Genomic DNA, 23,045 nt, shown 5'->3' with positions numbered 1-23,045 from the left:
CCCCCCCGGCGTCTCCAGCCTGGGTCGGCTCGGGCCCTGGGGTGCCGGCCCCGGGCCTGGCCCCCGGCCGAGCACCCCCTGCCCGCCCAGCACTGCTGGTCCCCGGCCCGGCCCCGAGCCCCCGGCCCCCGGCCCGGCACCGCTCCGCCGTCCCGTCCCGATTTTCCCGGACATGTCTGGCTTTTTGGGCTTTCCCCCCCGGACGGGGATTTGGAGCCCAAAAAGCCGGACATGTCCGGGAAAATCCGGACGTATGGTAACCCTATATAGTTCTATTTGTAGTAGGACATTTGAGTTGTGAGATTTTGGTCATATCTAGTACCTGGCACACATCTTATAAGCATCTCTTTTTTAATAAAGCTATGAGCTAGTTTATGAAGCACCAGCAAGGAGCAACCTTTTTCAAATTCAGATCACATTTTTGTAGGAGATAAATGAACCCCTAAAGCATAGCTGCATTTGTGACTAGTGCCCCCACTTTGATAACCTAGCAGGGCCGACTCCAGGGTTTTTGCCGCCCCAAGTGGCAAAAAAAAAAAAGCGCCATGATCGAGATCTGTGGCGGCAATTCAGCGGAAGGTCCTTCGCTCCAAGTGGGAGTGAGGGACCGTCCGCCGAATAGCTGGACGTGCCGCCCCTCTCCAGAGTGGCCACCCCAAGCACCTGCTTGGCAAGCTGGTGCCTGGAGCCAGCCCTGTAACCTAGGTAGCTACCTGTTTAAACCTTGCCCATGTAAATACTGCATTTACAATCAGAAGCAATTCATTGCTTAATGTTTAGTGTTTGAACAGTAGAGTTCTTTTGAGAGCTGAGCTAGGATTAATGCAGGCTGGAAGCTAGTTTATACATGGCGAAAAGCAGTGGGAACCCTGCAGCAGCCAGAAATTTTTCACTCTGTCTGACTGCAGCTTCCAACCTCTTCATAAGGCTGTGTTCTCCCCCCTTTTCTGTGAGCTGATTTTTATTGAAGGAGAGGGGCAGGAGATGACAGGAATAATTTATTAAGGATTTCAATACAGCTGAGAGGTAAAGAAGTCACGTCTGCATAGCATTGCAACAGAGTACTGTCTAACTGGAAAGCACAATACTGATGTGTTTTGGAGGCAAGGCAACTGCTGTGTAAACTGTCTGATCGTGAGTTTGTAAAATGAATACTGCTGTGCAAGGCCCTTTTTCTCTGCATGAAAATGAGGCCCAGACACGATTAAGTAACCTCAAATCAGCCAAGGAGGCTTCTGAATTGTACAGTACTTCTCCTCTCCCCTCCAATCCTAACACCAGAGGATTATCCATATGTATTTTAAGAACTTCAGGTATAAAGGCTAATACTGCTATAAAACATATGCCCTGATTAGAAGAACATTAATGCCCTGGCCACATCACAAAAAGGAGCTCTAATGCAAGCAGGGAATTTAAGTGAGATGAGGACTCGGCCTACGGGTGATGTGTTTATAGATTCAACAGGTAGTGGGGGGAGGGAAGAATGGCAACCGCACGATTTGACTCATTTCATCAGCTCCCTGTCACATGCCCTAAAGCCCACAAGAGAACAAAAGAAGTAACTCAGCTTATACCAATAAGGGGACATGGAAAGTAACAAGCTTACCAGCCCATACATGCCAAAACCACCACCTAGAAATGAGTATATTGCTAGGCCATAAAAGATAATCACTCTGGGCCCCATTGTGGTTTGCAGCCATACCCCATAGCAAGGGGTGTGTGCAGAGGGAACACTGGCCAACTCCCAACCATGCAGTCTCACAACCATACCCTCCTTGTAGTACCCCTAGCATCGCCAGTTAGCTCTGCTGGCCGCTGCATGGGAGTGTGGATTTCCTAATCCCTGTGTACTCCCAGGGGAACTGGAAGCGAGCAATCCCTGCAGTCTAGTGCTTAAAGTTACACAAGTGTTTAAGTGCTTTGCTGAATCAGGGTCTAACTACTGAATTAGACATTTTGGGCTGATCCTGTTAAGTGCTGAACACTCTGGCCCTGATAAGGATATATGTGACAAAGTAGATATACATGGAGCCCTGAACATTTTGTCTGAAAACCATTAAAGCTCATATTGCTATAATACTGCTTTTAAAATAAACCTATTGCCACTTACTAGCAAAAGTTCACATGGTGAGAAGTAATTTTTGCCATGAAACCTGGGAACAATTTGGAAATAGCCTTTTAAAACAACGTTAGTGATTTTAGGGATTAGATGGTTCCAATAGACTATAAATGGGATACAGCCCTTTTCAGTTGCCACCCCAGCTCAAAGGAGGTCCCACTTGGAAGTGAATGGGGATTCACATCATAAATCCCAACATCACATTGTCCCTAATTGGCACCCTTGTTAACAATATCAGAGAGGTCCAGGATTGAAAAGTATGAAGACAGAGATAAGTCTAGGAGACAGAGGTTGATTACTCCAGGGCGAGGTTTAGCAGAAGTGATGAATAGTACAAAAGCTATTCATTAATATTTGTTTTGATTTACAAGCAAATCCCAATATAAATTTTTGCATCTCTTGAAAATTCACTTTCCACAAACATTCAAGTGCTCAGCTTTAGTAGTAAATGCTTGTGAGAAATGAACTGTTAGCTCCAATATTGGCAGAAAGTAAACTTCAAATAGACTAACAACTAACCAACAGTGTGAACTGTGAATCTTGACATTTACATTACAATATTTAGTACAAAATCTTTATTGCTCTTCTGTTTGTTGCATAAGCAATCCAGAGAACCAAAACAATACCAGGTGACTTAGATGACTACAAATAGAGAGTGAATTGTGAATTCCATGGAATTCACAAACAATCTACAGACCATAATTACTTCCTGAGGAAAAAGAAGAGCAAATAACTCTGAATGAATAAACATTTTGCAAATGGAAAAAGAAGCAAAATAAATACATTATTGGTGCAAGGTTTAAACATATTGTGCGGGTGGTATTGGGAAGCTTACCTTTAAGCATGTGTTTAAGTTCTGTTGGAGTCAGTGTCAGTTAGACATATGCTTAAATGCTTAGTTGAATATGGTCCTTAAACAGTACTAAGACGGAATGAAATAAATGGGTACGATCCCGGATATTAAAGTGTGGGTCTACCCTGACAAATGACTTTGTAAATATGGTACCAGAGGGTTTTGTATTCATTGTGTCTCCCTGATTTCTGTACGAAATGTGTTCAGTTTGTCAGTAAAAAGATGCTTCTCTCCCCCCCCCTCCACCTGTACAGCTTCATCTGCACGTTAAATTGGTTTTGAACCACGCCCTCATGAACACCTGTGCCAACCCACTTACAGCTAACAGGTGGCACTAGACTCATAGACTTTAAGGTCAGAAGGGACCATTATGATCATCTGGTCTGACCCCCTGCATGCTGCAGGGCACAAAACCGTCCCTACCCCTTCCCTTGACTCTGCTGTTGAAGTCCCCAAATCCTGTGTTTTAGTGACTTCAATTGGCAGAGAACCCTCCTGCTAGCGATCCCTGCCCCATGCTGCGGAGGAAGGCGAAAAACCTCCAGGGCCTCAGCCAATCTACCCTGGAGGAAAATTCCTTCCCGACCCCAAATATGGCGATCAGTAAGACCCCGAGCATGTAGTCAAGAGTCTCTAGCCTGACCCCTGTTAGCCATTATACTATTTACCTGCCATTGCTTAGTATTCCTTGGCTAATATGTTTTACCATTAAACCATTCCCTCCATAAACTTATCTAACTTAATCTTAAAACCAGACAGGTCCCTCGCCCCCACCGTTTCCCTCGGAAGGCCGTTCCAATATTTCACCCCTCTGACGGTCAGAAACCTTCGTCTAATTTCAAGCCTGAACTTCCCCACAGCCAGTTTATATCCATTCGTTCTCGTGTCCACATTAGTACTAAGCTGGAATAATTCCTCTCCCTCCCTTGTATTTATCCCTCTGATATATTTAAAGAGAGCAATCATATTCCCCCTCAGCCTTCGTTTTGTCAGACTAAACAACCCGAGCTCCTCTAGTCTCCTTTTATACGACAGGTTTTCCATTCCTCTGATCATTCTAGTGGCCCTTCTCTGCACCCGTTCCAGTTTGAGTTCATCTTTTTTAAACATGGGAGACCAGAACTGCACACAGTACTCCAAATGAGGTCTCACCAGCGCCTTATACAACGGAAGTAGCACCTCCTTATCCCTACTAGATATACCTCGCCTAATGCATCCCAAGACCGCATTGGTTTTTTTCACCGCCACGTCACATTGTCGATTCATAGTCATTCTGCGCATCCTCCAGAAGGGTAATCTGGAGCCAGTAGGTGGCAGAGGTGTTGATGAGGGCACATTTGGCCTGTAGGAACTCTGGCCCACATGCACAAAGGTACATACGCACCTAAGCCCCAAATTCAGTACTGGGTTTACAATGGCGCCAATGGTGCTGTGGCACCAGGCCCACACTCAGAAGGGGCCCCGGCACCCAGATGATGGCCCCACTCCCAACTCTACCCATACTCCGCCCCGAGGCCCCACCCCTGCTCAGCCTCTTCCCCCTGAGACCTGCACTTTGCCCCAAGGCCCTATCTGCTGCCTGCTTCTCTCTGCCTCCTTCCCCCATGTGAGTGGCGGGCAGGGTCTCAGGGGGAAGAGGCTGAACAGGGGTGGGGCCTCGGCACGGAGCACAGATGGAGCGGAGGGCAGAGCCGCGATCCAGATGCTGGGGCACACAAAATATGAACCTGGTTCTGCCCAGATTTAGGTGCCTAAATCCAGTTTTTAGGCCCCTCTGTGAGCCACAAGACTCCTGCTCAGCTGCTACCTATCCCTGTAGTCACCTAAATTCACTCGGTGCCTAAGTTTGTGCAATAAAAGTTCCCTAGGTGCCTATGTTACTGCCTCTGGGCATATGCACATCTGGCTCCCTCTAGGTTCCTGGGCACCTATCTCCTGCCTAAATCCCAGAGTGATCCACAAAACAGGGGATGACAGACATTCTTCCATCTAACTTGCATGTGGACCGGATCCAGTAAGCATGCTCAGAGGCCACCTAACTCCACACAAAACAGCCAGTCTATAATATCAACACTATTACCGTTAGCATCCAAACTTATAATCTCATAAAAAAAAAATATCAAGTTAGCTTGATAGAAACTACTTTCCATAAAGACATATCGATAGGCATTAATTATGTTACCTGCCATTAATTCTTTATTGAGCTCCATATCAGCCACTTCATTATCTTGCCTGGAATCAAGGTCAGACTGACAGGCCTATAATTCCCAGGGTCATCCTGTTTACCCTTTTTAAAACATTGGCACAACATTAGCTTTTTTCCAGTCTTCTGGAACTTCCCGTTTTCCCTTCTTGAAAATCAACATTAATGTCCAATGAGCTCCTCAGACAACTCATTTAAAACTCTTGGATGTAAGTTATCTGGACCTGATGATTTAAAAACGTGTAACTTTGGTAGCTGCTGTTTAACATCCTCCTGAGATTACTAGTGGAATGAAAAGAATATTATTGTGTGATATGACACATCATCTGTTTCCCCCCAAAATACATACAGAAATAAATATTGAACACTCCCACCTTTTCTGCATGAATATAAACAATTCCACATTTTCATCTTGTAATAGATCAATACCATTGTTAGGAGAGTGACAACGACTACATAGCCTAGTCATTGGAGCACTCACCTGAGAGGTGGCAGATCTCATCAGGCAGAGGGGGGACTTGAACAAGGAGTCTCCCAGAGCCTGGGTCAGTACCCCAATCACTCGGTAAAGGTTATAAAGGAGGGCTTTCTCTTGCCCCACCATGGCTGTTTTGTGTGGAGTTAGGTAGCCTCTGAGTATGCCTACTGGATTGGGCCCCAAATGCAATTTAGGCAGAGGAGTACCTATCTTCTCCCACTTTGGGCTGGTCTACACTGGGGGGGGGCGGGAAATCGATCTAAGATACGCAACTTCAGCTACGCTATTCGCGTAGCTGAAGTAAGTCGAAGTATCTTGGATCGAATTACCTGGGGTCCACACGGCGCGGGATCAACAGCTGCGGCTCCCCCGTCAACTGCGCTACCGCCGCTCGCTCTGGTGGAGTTCCAGAGTTGACGGTGAGCGCGTTCGGGGATCGATATATCGCGTCTTAATGAGATGCGATATATCGATCCCGGATAAATCGATTGCTACCCGCCGATACGGCGAGTAGTGAAGACGTACCCTTAGTTGATCACAAGCAAAGATAGGTGCCTATGTCCAGGTTGCAGTGAGCCACCTATCTCTGTAAGAGAGGCAGGGCTTAGGTCATCTCCTCTCGTTGGTATCTCCCATTGGCTAGCTTAAGCGGCTCCCCGCCTAGGGTGCTGCATTTTGTGGATCGCATTCTAAGGAATCTCTCTCTACCCATTCATTGTGGAGGGAGCGTAGGTGCCCAGCTCAAATAGAGAATCACAAGAACACCACTGTGATCTATGCCCTTTAAAGTTAGGCTTTGCAACGCTCAATGTTACGATGTCTAAGTCCCTTTGTGGATCTGGTCCTCTGTTACTGATGACACAGATGCCCAGAGTACGTTGGAAGAAGTGGCATTTGGAAAAAAAATTCCTTACAAATTAATCACAGTTGATATGGAATTTATTGAGACACAATGAATATTGTGCCCCATAGACTTACTTTCCAACTAGAACTACACTTTATCTCCTGTAGCCCAATTCAGGATTGCCTGGACAGAGAACAGGGCATGCCTACATTTCCTGGGACTGAGTGGAGCCCAAATTGGAGGAACATGGAGGCTTCCTTTCTGATGTCTCTCTACTATTCTGCATGAAGTGTGAATAGCTTAGCTGACTCTGCTGCCAAACTCCCACCTTGGCCCCAACCTGCACTTGAGGAGCCGAGGCTGGGGAAGTGGTGGGCTGAAGGCACAGAGAGGGCTCAGAAAGGGCTTGGAGTCAGGCTGGGGGGTGCATATCATCCCTTCCCAAGAGCCTCAGAAAAGACACTGAAATGTTGATGTGGGTGGCATTGCTGTTTTGTGGCCCATGCTGAGAAGCCAATTCATCTTTTTCAGGCGGCTGTCCCAGGGCTCAATGTCTTCAGCTTTCTTATTACACTACCATGATTTGGATAGGGAAAAAAATGCCAACACTGTTGTGAGAGGACTTGGGAGGAATAATGAAATATGCTAGCTTTAAGGGTAATCATTGTCTCCCAAAACTTTCCTCATTTACAATTAAAGGGAGTTTGATCTACAAGCTATTTTCCACTCAGCTCTTATTGCTGATTATTTTTGTAGTTAAACTGTGTTGATTTACAAATTTTACATATGCAGCTATGGCAAAAAAAATAATCAAGAGAGAAGAGTTCCATTATAAAACAATGAACTACCACTATATTAAAGCAATGATGTCACTAAATCAAAACATCCATAAATAGAAATTGTAGTAAAACAACACAAGTAGGGGAAAGAATCTGGCATGCTGCATCTTTGCACTATTTGCAGTAGCTGAATCTGGACCCAATTAATGATCTGTGTATTTTCCAAACTTTCAATAAAATGCCTTGACAAAAAGTTAATCTGTCTCAGGAGAATGTCCTATTTCCTCCCATATGTTGCCTGACCCGGCCCAGCAATAAACCTCTCCCCAGTCTTAAGGAACTTAACAACTGCACCAACTGATCCTTTCCATAAAAGGGGAGATAATTGTTCCAAACCTCTGAGTCACGAGGCTTGCTAAAGAGAAAGCAATACAAAGAGTGTTATGGCAAGAACTCTTCATACTAGGCACTTTGGTGACCTAGAATCCAGAGATTTAAAACAGTGGATTTCAGTATCTTATCTAGAATTCACTCCAGCCGTTTTATAATCCCTCTCAGTTTGGTACCTTCTGTGCAACACTACCACACCAGGATTAATGTACTCTCTTCTGCTTGGTAACACTTGCCCTGCTATCTTTGCTGTTTAGGATTCTTATGAAAAACACAGCTTAGGCCCCCCATTTTGTAATTATACATTTTACATATTTCTATAAAACAAAATGGATGCCCCAGACTCAATTTTACTTAGTGTTAAATTTCTAACCTAGATTCCAACATTCCTTTGCTTTCTATTTAAATCAAATCAGAATGCTGAAATCCAGGGGGATCTGAGACAGGGCCTCCTACCCCCCAGGTGGGTGCCCTAACCACTAGACTACAAAAATCATTCTCTCACACACATGCCCAATTGCTCTTTATTTATTTATCCAGAGTGCAACAGTTTTGACAGGAGAGACTGAAGGAGTTCCCCAGCTATCCCACAGCTCAGTGATTGGTGCACGCTTCTGAGGATTTGAACAGGGGTCTCCTCCTTTCTCCCCAGGAAGCAGAAAGGAGGGAATTGAATGTGCATTTCCTACATCCCTGGTGAGTACTTATAACTTTCAGCCCAGTGGGGTAAAGATAGGCTTCTCCTCCACCACCCACTGTGTGTGGAGTGAGGCAGGCTTCTAACTCATTCCTTCAAGAAACTACATAGGCACCTATGCCAGGAGAGGGGTTCCTCTTAATAGATCACTATCAGAGCTAGCTGCCTATCTCTGAGAACAGGGTGGATTTAGCACAACAGCATCTCCCATTGGCTAGCTTAGGCAGGGCGCTGCCTAGCATGCTGGCTTTTGTGGATCACATTCTAAGGAGCCAGGTTTCAGAGTGGTAGCCATGTTAGTCTGTATCAGCAAAAACAAGTACTCCTCATTGTTTATTCTAAGGAGCCTCTCTCTCCCCATTCATTGTATAGGACCCGAGGTGCCTGTCTTAGGCTTTGTGGATCACGGTGTTGTTCCTGTGATTTACTAGGCACCTAAAAATTAAGTGCCGCGACACTCAGCCCTGGTCTACACTACAGGGTTAGGTCGAATTTAGCAGCATTAGGTCGATTTTATAATGAATGAGTCTACACAAGCAACCCCGTTCCATCGGCCTAAAGGGCTCTTACAATCGACTTCTGTACTTCGCCCTGGCGAGGGGTGTAGTGCTAAAATTGACCTTGCTGGGTCGAATTTGGGGCTGTGCGGATGCAAATCGACGTTATTGGCCTCCGGAAGCTATCCCAGAGTGCTCCAATGTGACCGTTCTGGATAGTACTTTCAACTCCGATGCACAAGCCAGGTACACAGGAAAAGCCCCAGGAACTTCTGAATTTCATTTCCTGTCTGGTCAACGTTGTGAGCTCAGCAGCACAGGTGACCATGCAGTCCCCCCAGAATCGCAAACGAGCTCCAGCATGGAGCGAACGGGAGACACTGGATCCGATTGCTGTATGGGGAGAAGAATCTGTGCAGGAAGAACTCCGATCAAAAAGAAGAAATGCTAATATATATGCCAAAATCGCACAGGGCATGATGGACAGAGGCTACAACAGGGACACACAGCAGTGCCGCATGAAAGTCAAGGAGCTTAGGCAAGCCTATCAAAAGACAAAGGAGGCAAATGGTCACTCTGGGTCAGAGCCCCATACATGCTGCTTCTATGATCAGCTGCATCGCATTCTAGGGAAGGACCCTACCACTACTCCACCACTGTCTGTGGACACCTGCAAGGCGGGAATCTCACAACATGGAGGAGGAGGAGAATGTGCAGCAGGCAAGAGGTGAATCCATTCTTCCCGGCAGCCAGGACCTTTTCAGCATCCTGGAGCCAATACCCTCCCAAGGCGGGATCCCCGACCCTGAAGCCAGAGAAGGCACCTCTGGTGAGTGCACATTTGTAACTACAGTACAGGGTTTAAAAGCAATAGTGTTTAATGTTTGATTTGCCCTGAAGACTTGGGATGCATTCATAGCCAGTACAGCTAGTAGAAAAGTCTGTTAACTCTGATGGAGTGGGAATCCTCCAGGGACATCTCTATGAAGCTCTCCTGGAGGTACGCTGAAAGCCTTTGCTGAAGGTTTCTGGGGAGGGCTGCCTTATTTCGTCCTCCACAGTAGGACACTTTACCGCGCCAAGCCAGTAGCAAGTATTCTGGAATCATTGCAGCACAAAGCATGACAGCGAATGGTCCTGGGTTTTGGTCACATTCAAGCAACATTCGGTCTATATCTTTCTGTGTCAGCCTCAGGAGAGTGATATCATCCATGCTCACCTGATTAAATAGGTGAATTTTTGTAAGGGAACAGTAAAAGGACTCCGTTCATGTTGGGCTGTTTATGCTTGGTAAAAGGGATCATCCCTGAGAATAGCCACGTGATGGGGGGAGGGGTGAAGGGATCATCCCAAATAGCCATGAGAAGGAGTGGGGGGAGGTGTGTGCTGCACATCCATCCAAAAACCGCAGTCCCTCCTTTTAAATGGCAAACCCAGCCAGCATTGCTTGCTATGGGAAAGGAGGGTGCTGCAGTTTGAAAACTTTCCCACATGTTATGAAGGCATTAGAAGCCAAACCCATATACCCTTTGGCTTACCATGGCTGCCTGGAAACCGAATTCTGTTGCCCAGCCATGTGTGATGTGTCACCATACCAGCAGGTGCTCAATATAAAAGGCAAAATGCGACCTTGTACCTAAAGCACATGTGCTGTCTGCTGTGAATTGCTTGATTCACTGTGAAAGAGTCTCCCTTTTGTTCTCAGAAATGTATCTTCTTAAATTTTACTCTCCCTTTTTATCCCCTCGCAGGTGCAAATGTTTCTATGCTCCCCCTATCATCTCCGTCCCTGAGGGTTTCGCAGATTAGAAGGCGAAAAAAAACGCACTCATGATGACATGTTTTCCAAGCTCATGCAGTCCTCCCACACTGATAGGGCACAGCTGAATGCATGGAGGCATTCAGTGGCAGAGTCCAGGAAAGCATTGAGTGAGCGCAATGAGAAGAGGCAGGATGCAATGCTGAGGCTAATGGGGAAGCAAACAGACCTGCTCAGGCATCTGGTGGAGCTGAAGGAAAGCCAACAAGAGCACAGACTGCTGCTGCATCCACTGTACAACCGCCTGCCCTCCTCCCCAAGTTCCATATCCTCCTCACCCAGACGCCCAAGAACGCGGATGGGAAGGCTCCGGGCACCCAGCCACTCCACTCCAGAGGATGCCCCAAGCAACAGAAGGCTGTCATTCAAACAGTTTTGATTTGTAGTGTGGCTACAATAAGCAATGTGGCCTTGTCCTTCCCTCCTCCCCTACCCCACCCAGGCTACCTTATCAGTTATCTCCCTTTTTTTAAATTAATAAAGAAAGAATGTACAGGGAATTTAAATGAACAAAGGGGGTGGGTTTGCATCAAGGAGAAACATACAACTGTCACACCGTAGCCTGGCCAGTCATGAAACTGGTTTTCAAGGCCTCTCTGATGCACAGCGCGCCTACCTGTACTCTTCTAATCACCCTGGTGTCTGGCTGTTCAAAATTGGCAACCAGGCAATTTGCCTCAACCTCCCACCCAGCCATAAACGTCCCCCCCCTTACTCTCACAGATATTATGAAACACACAGCAAGCAGTAATAACAATGGGAATATTGGTTGCGCTGAGGTCTAACCTAGTCAACAAACAGCGCCAGCGAGCTTTTAAACGTCCAAAGGCACATTCTACCACCATTCTGCACTTGCTCAGCCTATAGTTGAGCTGCTCCTTACTACAGTCCAGGTTGCCTGCATATGGCTTCATGAGCCATGGGAGCAAGGGGGTAGGCTGGGTCTCCAAGGATAACTATTGGCATTTCAACATCCCCAACAGTAATTTTCTGGTCTGGGAAGTGCCGTATATACTTGATCATAAGCCAGTTCGTTTATAAGCCGACCCCCAACCCCAAGATGGATAAGTAAAAATGGAAACTTTTTTATAACCCGTTCATAAGCCAACCCTATAATTCAGGGGTCAGCAAACTTTTGCTCCCAGGCCATCAGGATAAGCTGCTGGTGGATGAGATGGTTTGTTTACCTTGAGCGTCCGCAGGCACGGAGGTAAACTTAGGTAAACAAAGTGTCCCAGTGCGCCAGCTGCTGACCCTGACGGGCTGGGACAGCAACTGGTGAGGAAATTTTTGGGGGGGAGGGGGAAAACTGGGAGTCAGAGGAGTAACCCCTGTGACCACCCCTCATGGGACCCCACCTCTAGCCCAGGACCCCCATCCCATCCCTTCCCACCTTATCTGGGGAGGATGTCTCTGACCTGGCTGGAGCTGCTCCGGCAGGCTGGGCAGCGTGGCTGCAGCATGCTCCGGCGGGCCAGACCAGGCGGCGCAGCCGCAGCATGTTCCAGCAGGCTGGGCCGGGTGGCACGGCCGCAGCATGCTCCAGCAGTGTGGCCACAGCCTGCTCTGGGGTGGTGGGGCCGAGCAGCACAACTGCAGCCTGCCAACCCCGGAGCTGCAGCTGCTTTGGAGGCTGCGGGGGAAAAGCAGCGTGGCCAGAAGCGGAGAGATTCTGTCCCCGCCTCTTCCCTTCTGGCTGTGCTGCCTCTCCTTGCTCCCTCTGTTGGGAGGAGGGATTGTGTCCCACCTCTCCCTCTCTATACCTGTTCATAAGCCGACCCCCTTCTCTGGTGCTTCCCTTTTTTACTAAAAAAATTTGGCTTATGAACGAGTATATATGGTAAGTCCCTTCTTGCAGCTGCTCAAACAGCCCGGAGTTCCTAAACATGCGAGCGTCATACACCTTTCCCAGCCATCCCACGTTGATGTCGGTGAAACGTCCCTTGTGATCCACTAGTGCTTGCAGCACCATTGAGAAGTATCCCTTGCAGTTTATGTACTGGTTGGCAAGGTGGTCCGGTGCCAAGATAGACGGAACGCATATCCCTATCGCCCCACCAGTTAGGGAAACCATTGCAGCAAAGCCATCCACTATGACCTGCACGTTTCCCAGAGTCATTACCCTTGATAGCAGAATGTCAGTGATTAAATTGGCTACTTGAATCACAGCAGTCCCCACAGTAGATTTGCCCACTCCAAATTGATTCCTGACTGATCGTTAGCAGTCAGACATTGCCAGCTTCCACAGGGTTATCGCCACTCGCTTCTCAACTGTCAGGGCAGCTCTCATCTTGGTATTCCTGTGCTTCAGGGCGGGGGAAAGCAACACACAGAGTTCCAGGAAAGTGGCTTTATGCATGCAAACGTTTCACAGCCACTGGGAATCATCCCAGACCTGCAACCCTATGCGGTACCACCCGTCTGTGCTTGTTTGCCGGGCCCAGAATCAGCGTTCCACTGTATCAACCAGCCCCACTGCCACCATGATGTCCCAATTGCCACATCCCGTGCTTTCAGGAACGTCTGTGTCCATGTCCTCCTCACAATCATCCCCGTGCTGCCATCTCTTAGCCAGGTTCTGCACATACTGCAGTATAATGTGCGAGGTGTTTACAATGCTCGCAACAGCAGCGGTGAGCTGAGGCAGGCTCCATGCTTGCCATGCTATGGCATCTGCATGGGTAACTCAGGAAAAGAGGCGCAAAATGATTATCTGAAGTTGCTTTCATGGAGGGAGGGAGGGAGGGGAGAGGAGACTGACGACGTATACCCAAAACCACCCGCGACAATGTTTTTGTCCCATCAGGCATTGGGAGCTTAACCCAGAATTCCAATGGGCAGCAGAGACTGCAGGAACTGTGGGATAGCTTCCCAAAGTGCACTGCTCCGTGAGTCAATGCTAGCCATGGTAGTGAGGACGCACTCCGCTGACTTAATGCGCTTAGTGGGGACATACACAATCGACTGTATAAAATCGATTTCTAAAAAGCAACTTCTATAAAAATCGACCTAATTTTGTAGTGTAGACATACCCTCAGTGTTGCAATGCCTAAGTCCTTCATGGAATCCCTTAGGCACATGTTTAAACAAGCATTTAAGTGCTTTGCTTAACTGGGGCCATAATCAAGTTATCAACTTTGTATTGAAATAAAAGCATTTGCCTGCACTAGTGAGCCAGTAATTATGGGGAGGGACAGTAGCTACCAAAATATTAATTTGAAAAATTAAAGCAAAACTATTTGCTTCTGTTCTTTTATGAAACCAAAGCTTCCTTACCTTCAGAAGTGATACTGCGAAGCAAGCCAGGCAGATAAAGCGCCATTCTTCTATCAGAATCCAGAATCTCTCTACTAACTTCAAGCGACAGAGTCCTGTGGTACCTTATAGACTAACAGATGTATTAGAGCATTCCTCAGATTAAGTTTCTCTCCATCAGCTGAGCTCCTCCACCAGCTGCTACTCTTCCCATCCTCCCAGTGGTGAAGGCCGATTGCGGTTACTGTGGTAACCAGATTTTGGAGTCCAGTCAGCAGTACTGACTGGAGACTGCACAGCTTTTTGACCAGACTTTCCAGTCATAAACTGGACACCTGGCACCCCTAATGGCAATGCCAAAGCCAACATGTAGCAGAAACAGAAAAGCTTCAGAGAAGGACATCACAAATGATCAGAGACATGGAAAGACTTCTGTCTGAAGAGAGATAGAAAAGATGAACTTTGTACTTAGAGAGGAGTTTTAAGATTTTCAAAGCCGACTACAGGCTTTGGTCATACAAATCCCTTTAATTCCAAAGGGAGCTGGGAGGTTTGATCCCTTGCATGGCTTTGGCAATCTCAACTGAGACAAATAAGAGAGGATTTAATAGAGGGAGATAAAATAATGAAGTATTTAGAGAAGAAAAATTGGGTGCTCCCATTTACCTCATGATATAAGAAAAAGGTGGCATTCAATTAATTTGAAAGACTACACATTTAAGCCAGATAAAAGGAAGTAATTTGTGCCTCCCATTGGTTTTGCCATAGGAAGACATGGCCCAACCCATGATTTCTATAATCACAAAACAGCCCTTTTCCCATCAGTTGTCTCATCATTCCCATGATCTCCTCTAGCACCTTCCATTATTGTACTATTTTATTCTGTCAACTGCTTTATACAGTTATTCTGAACCTGTGTACTCACTTTCTCTAAACAGTGATTTCTACAGATGGAGATTATTTAGTATCCTGAGGAAAAAGGTGAAATCAGCTGTTGTGGAAAGTGCTCACTTCATTCCATCTACAAACACCCTCTGTTGCTTTCCTCAATTCAAAAACGTTATTGTGAAAAGCAGGCCTGAGAAGTGTATAATCAGGGCATTGCTTCTTGAGCTGTGAATAGATATCATCATCTGCTTCAACTCAGATTATTTAAAAGTCACACTTTCATGCTTTGTACCCTGATGAAGGAAATTCCATGTTTATTTCTGAAGTAGCATTTGCAATTTAGAATTGCTGCAAAACATTTGCTAAAAATGGTGTGAATAGTTCACAGACCTGTCAGCATCCATCTGTTTGAGTCTATTAACGGTGCATTCCCAGCTGTGGCCTTTCTAAAGTCCGAAATTACACAAGCTTCTGATTTATTAAAAATACGATAGCTGAAATCTCACTCTAGAACTGGTTTATTTATGTAAGACTGTAAAATCTGTTTTACTATTAATTAAAGAAAACATTTAAGATTAACAAATCAGTGAGGCATAGATTACATATTCTGAACCATATGCTCCTCTTTAGTAGTAAAATGGTGCAGAGAAGTCTGAGAGCCTCAAAGAATTTACTACACAATTATTTTGGATAAGTTAACATATATCATGCTATCTAGACTGCGAGGGGCAGCAGTAACTGTAGTAATCAGTGGGCATGTGATTCACATTGAAAGGATATATTTAAAAAAAAAAAATCAGCTGTAACGACTATGTAGGAAAGAAGTGGAGCTCCATGCTCCTGCATATAGTAGACTCTACAGTAAAGGGCCATAGACTTTTCTGAGTCCCTGGCAACCTAAGATGAAGCTTTCAGAACCCCGCCATTTGCCCTGGATGCTTAGGCATCCTCTGAAACTTGTATTTTGCTATACTGAAGTGTGATTTCTGTCAACAAGAAGTTTATACTACTCAGGGCCACATTAACTTGCTGTCATTTTTCTAGAGTAATGTAGGGATTACTTACTCAAAACTCCCACTGAATTAAACATTGAAGTAAGTGGGAGTTTTAATTGAGTAAGAGTGGCAGACCTGGGGCCTTGCTTTGGTATCCCATAGTAGCATTCATAACAATCCAGTTTTGCCTGGACTCTTCCAGCTGCACCATTGTGGAGCTGGCAGAACTTTTGTGCGATATCTTTTTTTTTTGGTCCTAAACTGCTGCGGCAGCAGGCTAAGTACAAACCCATAATATCCAGATAACTCCAAGCATAGACTCAACTAAAGCGGACTATAGTTCCAAGACGTATCACACATTTGAGTTCAGTTCCATTGCTGAACAAGGCTAATCATCCAGGCCTGAGTAGGTGGTAATACGCTTTATGTGCTACCCAGGCAGGGATGAGTTTGATTTCTGTTTATATCCTTCATAGATCTATGATAACTTTATACACTGTTATATATACACTGCAGGCATATTTGGTTCTAGAGTACCTTTTCCTTGACTGAAAACAGAGTATGAGGCTCTCAGAGGGTGGCTGACTGCAGTAAATGAAGCCAGTGCAGCATCCCTGTGCCAGAACAGGCGTTCCCAGTTTGGCCAGTTAAGAAGATGGGGCAGTGACTGGTGCTATAAAGGACCAGAGAGATACTAAAAGAGAGAAACACACAGACACTGAAACCCATGGAGAACTGGTGAATTGGAGAAACCAAGTGAGTCAGGGTAGTGGGTGAAAGTCAGTTAGTAACGGAGCAGGGGAGAGTGGCCGGGTAGTCAGGGGATTGGGGATGATCTTCAGGGAAAGCTGCACAGAGTAGAAAGCTCTCTGCAGGCCCTCCCTGGAAAGAGGGAGGAATTATCAGGAAGCCAGAGCAGGGACTGTCCTGCTGACTTTCAAGAACCAAAGTTAGTACAGGGAGGGAGGTTGAAAAAGGCAAAGGGCTAGGAAGCCCAGAGAAGGGGCTAGCCAGCTATCCTTCCTGAGCCAGAAGCCATTACCAGAGAAGACTGGAGAGGGTTGCAGGCTGAGAGCAGCAGAGGGAGATGCCTGCTGGCTCTTTCAGTGGAAAGCAGAATCCAGAGGGTCTGAGAAAACGGACGGCTGGGAGTGCAACATAGGGAAAGTCATGGGAGTTGTACTGGAGAGGTGGGGTTGAACTTCTTGGGAAAGGAAAAGCCTATAACCTAAACCAAAATGGAAACAGACTGCATGCATGTAAACTTAAAAATGTCGTACAGGAGTTTTTACACTAAGGGCTGTGGGAAAACCGACAGCGGTGGAGGAGCACAAGGTTCAGACAGACATCTGTTAGGGGAGGATTTATTAAAGGGGATACTCTATATCCCGGTAAAGAGGATAGAAGTTGATAAAGTACAGGTAGCACTGAAAAGAAACGGTCAAACAAAACAAAACAAAAAAAGAGAATCCCATTCAATCACATCACAGGAAGGCAGACAACTAAATATTGACAAATTTTGTAAGTGCTTGTATAAAAATGTAAGAAGCCAAAATACTAAGATGGGTGAACTTGAGTGCCTGGTATTAAATGAGGATATTGATATAATAGGCATCACAGAAACTTGGTGGAACAATGATAATCAATGGTACACGGTAATAGCAGGGTACAAAATATATAGGAATGACAGAGTGGGTCACGCTGGTGTGAGTCACATGATATATTAAAGACAGCATAAAGTCAAATATAGTAAAAATCTTAAATGACTAACAGTACTATAGAATCTCTATGGACAGAAATTCCATGCTTGATTAATGAGTCCAGCACTGGGGTGGGCAAACTACGGCCCACCAGCCATTTTAATCCGGCCCTCGAGCTCCCCTGGGGAGCAGGGTCTGGGGCTTGCCCTGCACTGGCACTCCAGCCAGGGAGCAGAGTCAGGGGCCACTCCACACGGCTCCCGGAAGCAGTGGCATGGCCCCGCCCTGGCTCCTACTAGTAGGGGCAGCCAGGGGGCTCCGCACACTGCCCCCCTCCCCCAAGCAATGCTCCTACAGCTCCCATTGGCCAGGAACCCGTGCCCCAACCCCCTGCCCCAGCACTGATCCCCCTTCTGCCCTCTGAACCCCTCAATCCCAGCCCGTAGCACCTTCCTGCACATCAAACCTCTCATCCCCAGCCCCAACCCAGAGCCCGCACACCCAGTCAGAGCCCTCATTCCCCCGCCCAAGCCCAGAGCCCCCTCCTGCATCCTGAACTCCTCATTTCTGGCCCCACCCTGGAGCCTGCACCCCAGCCAGAGCCCTCACCCCCTCCCACACCCCAACCCCAATTTTGTGAGCATTCCTGGCCTGCCATACAATTTCTATTCCCAGATGTGGCCCTCAGGCCAAAAAGTTTGCCCACCCCTGGTCTAGCAGTAGGAATAGACTACCGACCATTTGCCAGGATGGTTACAATGATTGTGAAATGTGAGGGAGATAAGAAAGGCTACAAAAACAAACAAACAAACAAACAAGCAGAAAATCCAGTATTAATGGGGGATTTCAACTACCACCATATTGACTGGGAACACATCACCTCAACATGGGATGCAGAGATAACATTTCTAGACACCATTAATGACTGTTTCTTGGAGCAGCTAGTTTTGTAATACATCAGGGGAGAAGCAATTCTTGATTTAGTCCCAAGAGGCACCCAGGATCTGGTCCAAAAGATGACTGTAGCTGAACCACTCGGTAACAGCAACCATAATGTAATTAAATTTAACAACCTTGTAGGGGAAAAAATACAGAAGAAACCCACGACAGTAATATTTAACTTCAAAAAGGGGAACAATACAAAAATGAGGAAGCTAGTTAAATGGAGATTAAAAGGAACAGTCACAGAAGTGAAATGCCTGCAAGCTGCATGGAAGCTTTCTAAAAACACCATAATCGGGATACTGAAAATTTAAAAAAAAAAACAGTAAGAAGACCAAAACAATGCCACCATGGCTAACCAATAGAATAAATGAGATCAGAGACAAAAAGAAATCCTTTAAAAATAATAAAATCCTATTGAGGAATATAAAAGGAACATAAACTCTAACAAGTCAACTGTAAAAGTATAATTAGGGAGGCCAAAAAAGAATCTGAAGAGCAACTAGCAAAAGACAACTATCAGCAATAAATAAATAAATAAATTTAAGTGCATCAGAAGCAGGAAGCCTGCCAAGCAATCAGTGGGTCCACAGTATGATTGAGATGCTAAAGCAGCACTCAAGGAAGACAAGGCCATTGCAGAGAAGCAAAATTAATTCTTTGCATCATTCTTTACTGCAAAGGATGTGAGGGAGAATCTCTCTTTTTCTTTTTAAGTGGCAAATTGGAAGAACTGTCCCAGATTGAGGTGTCAGAGGAGGTTTTAGAACAAGTTGATCAATTAAACAGTAGTAAGTCACTAGGATGAGATGGTATTCACCCAAGAGTGCTGAAGGAACTCAAATATGAAATTGCAAACTACTAACTGTTTTATGTAACCAATTCCTTAAATCAGTCTCTGTACCAGATAACTGGTGGATAGCTAATGTGACGATTTTTTTAAAAGGCTCCAGAGGCGATCCTGGTAATTATAGGCCAGTAAGCCTACCTAGGCAAATTGGTTTAAACTATAAATGGTCAGTTTTCATAATGAAGAGAGGTAAATATCAGGATCCACCCAAGGATCTGTACTGAGAACAGTGCTGTTCAACATATTCATATATATTTGGGTTAGACAGGTCAACAGTGAGGTGGCAAAGTTTGCAGACTACACAAAATTACTAAAGATAGTGAAGATCAAAGCAGACAGCAAAGAGTTTCAAGGGGATCTCACAAAATTGGGTGACTGGGCAACAAAATGGCAGATGAAATTCAATGTTGATAAATGCAAAGTAATGCACATTGACAAACAATCTAAACTATGCATACAAAATGATTAGGTCTAAATTAGCTGATACAACTCAAGTAAGAGATCTTGGAGTCATCATGGATATTCTCCAAAAGCCATCCACTTAGGGGGCAGCAGCAGTCAAAAAGGCTAATAGAATGTTAAGAACCCTTAGGAAGGGATACATAATCAGATAGTACATATAATAATGTCACTATATAAATTCATAGTGTGACGGGTTGGATCACAGAACCCCCTTTGGGAGCTGCCACCTGATGTGCCCTGTCTTCCTGCCCTGTCAGCTTAGGACTTCAGTGCCCTGCCTGGTTTGAGCCAGATTCGCTAGCCTGCTGCAAACCCAGACCCAGGTCTGAATCACGTCCCCTAACAGCTGTAGGCTTACCTGAAAGCAGCTAACAGAAGTGTTCTTGTCTTTAACACTCAGATGCCCAACTCCCAATGGGGTCTAAATCCAAATAAATCCGTTTTACCCTGTACAAAGCTTATACAAGGTAAACTCATGAATTGTTCGTCCTCTATAACACTGATAGAGGGATATGCACAGCTGTTTGCCCACCCAGGTATTAACACATACTCTGAGTTAATTAATAAGTAAAAAGTGATTTTACTAAATACAGAAAGTAGGATTTAAGTGGTTCCAAGTAATAACAGACAGAACAAAGTGAATTACCAAGCAAAATAAAATAAGACACACAACTCTATGTCTAATCAAACTGAATACAGATAATCTCACCCTTAGAGATGCTTCGGTAAGTTTTTTCCTCAGACTGGACACCTTCCAGGCCTGGGCACAATTCTTTCCCCTGGTACAGCTCTTGTTCCAGCTCAGGTGGTAGCTAGGGGATTCTTCATGATGGCTCCTCTTTGTTCTGTTCCACCCACTTAGATATCTTTTGCATAAGGTGGGAATCCTTTGCCCCTCTGAGTTCCCACCCCTCCTCACTGGAAAAGCACCAGGTTAAAGATGGATTCCAGTTCAGGTGACATGATCACATGTCACTGTAAAACCCCAAGCCTTCATTCCTCCCAGCCTGACTCATAGGAAGGCTTGCCTGCAAACAGAGCCATTCACAGTCAATTGTCCTGGTTGATGGGAGTCATCAAGATTCCAAACCACTATTAATTGCCCACACTTTTCATAATTACAGTAGGCCCTCAGTTATATTTCATATTTCTAGTTTTAGATACAAGAGTGATACATTTATACAGATAGGATGAACACACTCAGTAGATTATAAGCTTTATACTTTACAAGAGACCTTTTGCACAAAGCATATTCCAGTTACATTATATTCACTCATTAGCATATTTTATAAAATCATATAGACTGTAACATCACACATAGTATCCCCACACATTGAATATTACATGCAGATCTGGTTGGCCCATGTCGAAAAAGGTTTATTAGAATTAGAAAAACAAACATAAGGAAATATTTTTTCACACAATGCAGTCAACCTTTGGAACTCATTGCTAAGGGATGTTGTGAAGGCCAAAAGTATAATTGGGTTCAAAAAAGAATTGGGTAAGTTCCTGAAGGATAGGTTCATCGATGGTTATTTGCCAAGATGGTCAGGGATGCAACCCAGTGCTCTGGGTGTCCCTAAATCTCTGACTGTCAGAAGCCAGGACTGGAAGACATGGAGTGGACCACTCAATAAATTGCCTTGTTTTGTTCATTCCCTCTGAAGCATCTGGCACCAGACACTGTCAGAAGACAGGATACTGGGCTAGAAGGACTATTGGTCTGACTTAGTAGGCTATTCTTATGTTTTGATTAGAGTTGCTGGAGCTCTACTTGGTGTGTTACATATACTGTTTGGACTATGCTGGTGAATTCTGGACTATGTTTGTGGGACTTATGTCTATGGGGCTCATGTAATAAATTAACCCCACAGGGGATATAGATAGTCAGAAACGACTGTTTGGATGATTTCCGGGGAATCTAAAGAGGGAGCCGAGGCAGATGCAGTTGTCATGTTGTGACCTCTAGAGGGCATCCTATGACAGGTGTGATAAACTAGGGAAGTGTTCTGGATCTCTGCCAATTACATCAGATAGTAAATCACTCAATGTATGCAAAATGACACACAATAAGACCAGGTAGAATAAATGGTCTCAATTCCAAAATACATGTAAGATATCACCAAAATGAAGTGGAAGAAATGCAGATCCTTTTATTAGAAAGATGGATTAAAACCTCCAGACCTAAAACCAGCCAACATACCAGTAAACATATGATATCAACAGCTGTAAAAATAGCTTGACTGAAATCTAAAATTCAGTCCTGGACCAGTGTTTAAAAAGCACTGCTATACCAAATAGCTAGTGATAGGGTTCAAGTCTGCTATCTTGTCACTGGGCCTAGAAATAAAAACCTCTACTCCACTGGAAAGCTTGGTCTCTAGGTTTCCAGTAGAGATGGTAGTGTAATATATTCATTCTAATAATAGGCGACAATGAAAATATTTTAAAATTTGTGTCAGCAGATAACATCATCAAAAACACTTACGGAGCGGTGCACTGTGGGTAGCTATCCCACAGTTCCCGCAGTCTCCGCCACCCATTGGAATTCTGGGTTAAGCTCCCAATGCCTGATGGGGCAAAAACATTGTCGCAGGTGGTTTTGGGTACATGTCGTCAGTCGCCCCTCCCTCCGTGAAAGCAACGGCAGACAATCGTTTCGCGCTTTTTTTCCCGTGCAGACGCCATACCACGGCAAGAGTGCAGCCCACTCAGCTCAGCTCACCAAACACCACCGCTGTTGTATCCTGGGTGCTGCTGGCAGTAGACGGTGCAGTAGGCCTGCAAACCATCATCATGCACCGCTTCCGCTGCAACTCTGCTCTGCTGATATTGCCTCGATAGCAAATTTCTTCATGTTGTCTGTCATGGGCTCCCAGGTACTCCCAAGGCAATAACATCTTTATTAATTCATCACACAAATAGGGGGATAACTGCCCCGGTAGCCTGGGAGGGATGAGTGAGGAGGGAAGCACCAGGTGGGGTGGTGGATGAGGGTAGGAGGGAAGGACAAGGCCACACTTCACTTCAAAAACTTCTGTTGCTTGGGCAGTCCTCTGGGGTGGAGTGTTTGGGTGCCCAGAGCCTCCTCCCCACATTCTTGGGCATCTGGGTGAGGAGGCTATGGAACTTGGGGAGGCGGTTACACAGGGGCTGCAGCAGTGGTCTGTGCTCCTGCTGCATTTCCTGCAGCTCCACCAGACGCCGGAGCATATCAGTTTGATCCCCCAGTAGCCTCAGCGTTGCATCCTGTCTCCTCTCATCGCTCTGACGC

The 23,045-nt window shown here is 45.6% G+C and overlaps 1 protein-coding gene and 1 long non-coding RNA gene across 6 annotated transcripts in view; one reads left to right on the top strand and one right to left on the bottom strand.

The window, feature by feature from the left end:
- STARD13 (StAR related lipid transfer domain containing 13) overlaps nt 1-23,045 on the bottom strand; it is a 457,620-nt gene that overhangs the window by 161,175 nt on the left and 273,400 nt on the right. The window lies entirely within an intron of this gene.
- Nucleotides 1-23,045, top strand: part of LOC117871047 — a 36,174-nt gene that overhangs the window by 6,225 nt on the left and 6,904 nt on the right. Inside the window, exon 2 of the long non-coding RNA XR_004644133.1 lies at nt 8,207-8,362. This is a non-coding gene — a long non-coding RNA (uncharacterized LOC117871047). The remainder of the gene's footprint in view (nt 1-8,206; nt 8,363-23,045) is intronic.

Source organism: Trachemys scripta, chromosome 1, assembly GCF_013100865.1.
Source record: "Trachemys scripta elegans isolate TJP31775 chromosome 1, CAS_Tse_1.0, whole genome shotgun sequence".
NCBI classification, from domain to species: Eukaryota; Metazoa; Chordata; order Testudines; family Emydidae; genus Trachemys; species Trachemys scripta.
This window is presented reverse-complemented; position numbering and strand designations above follow the sequence as displayed.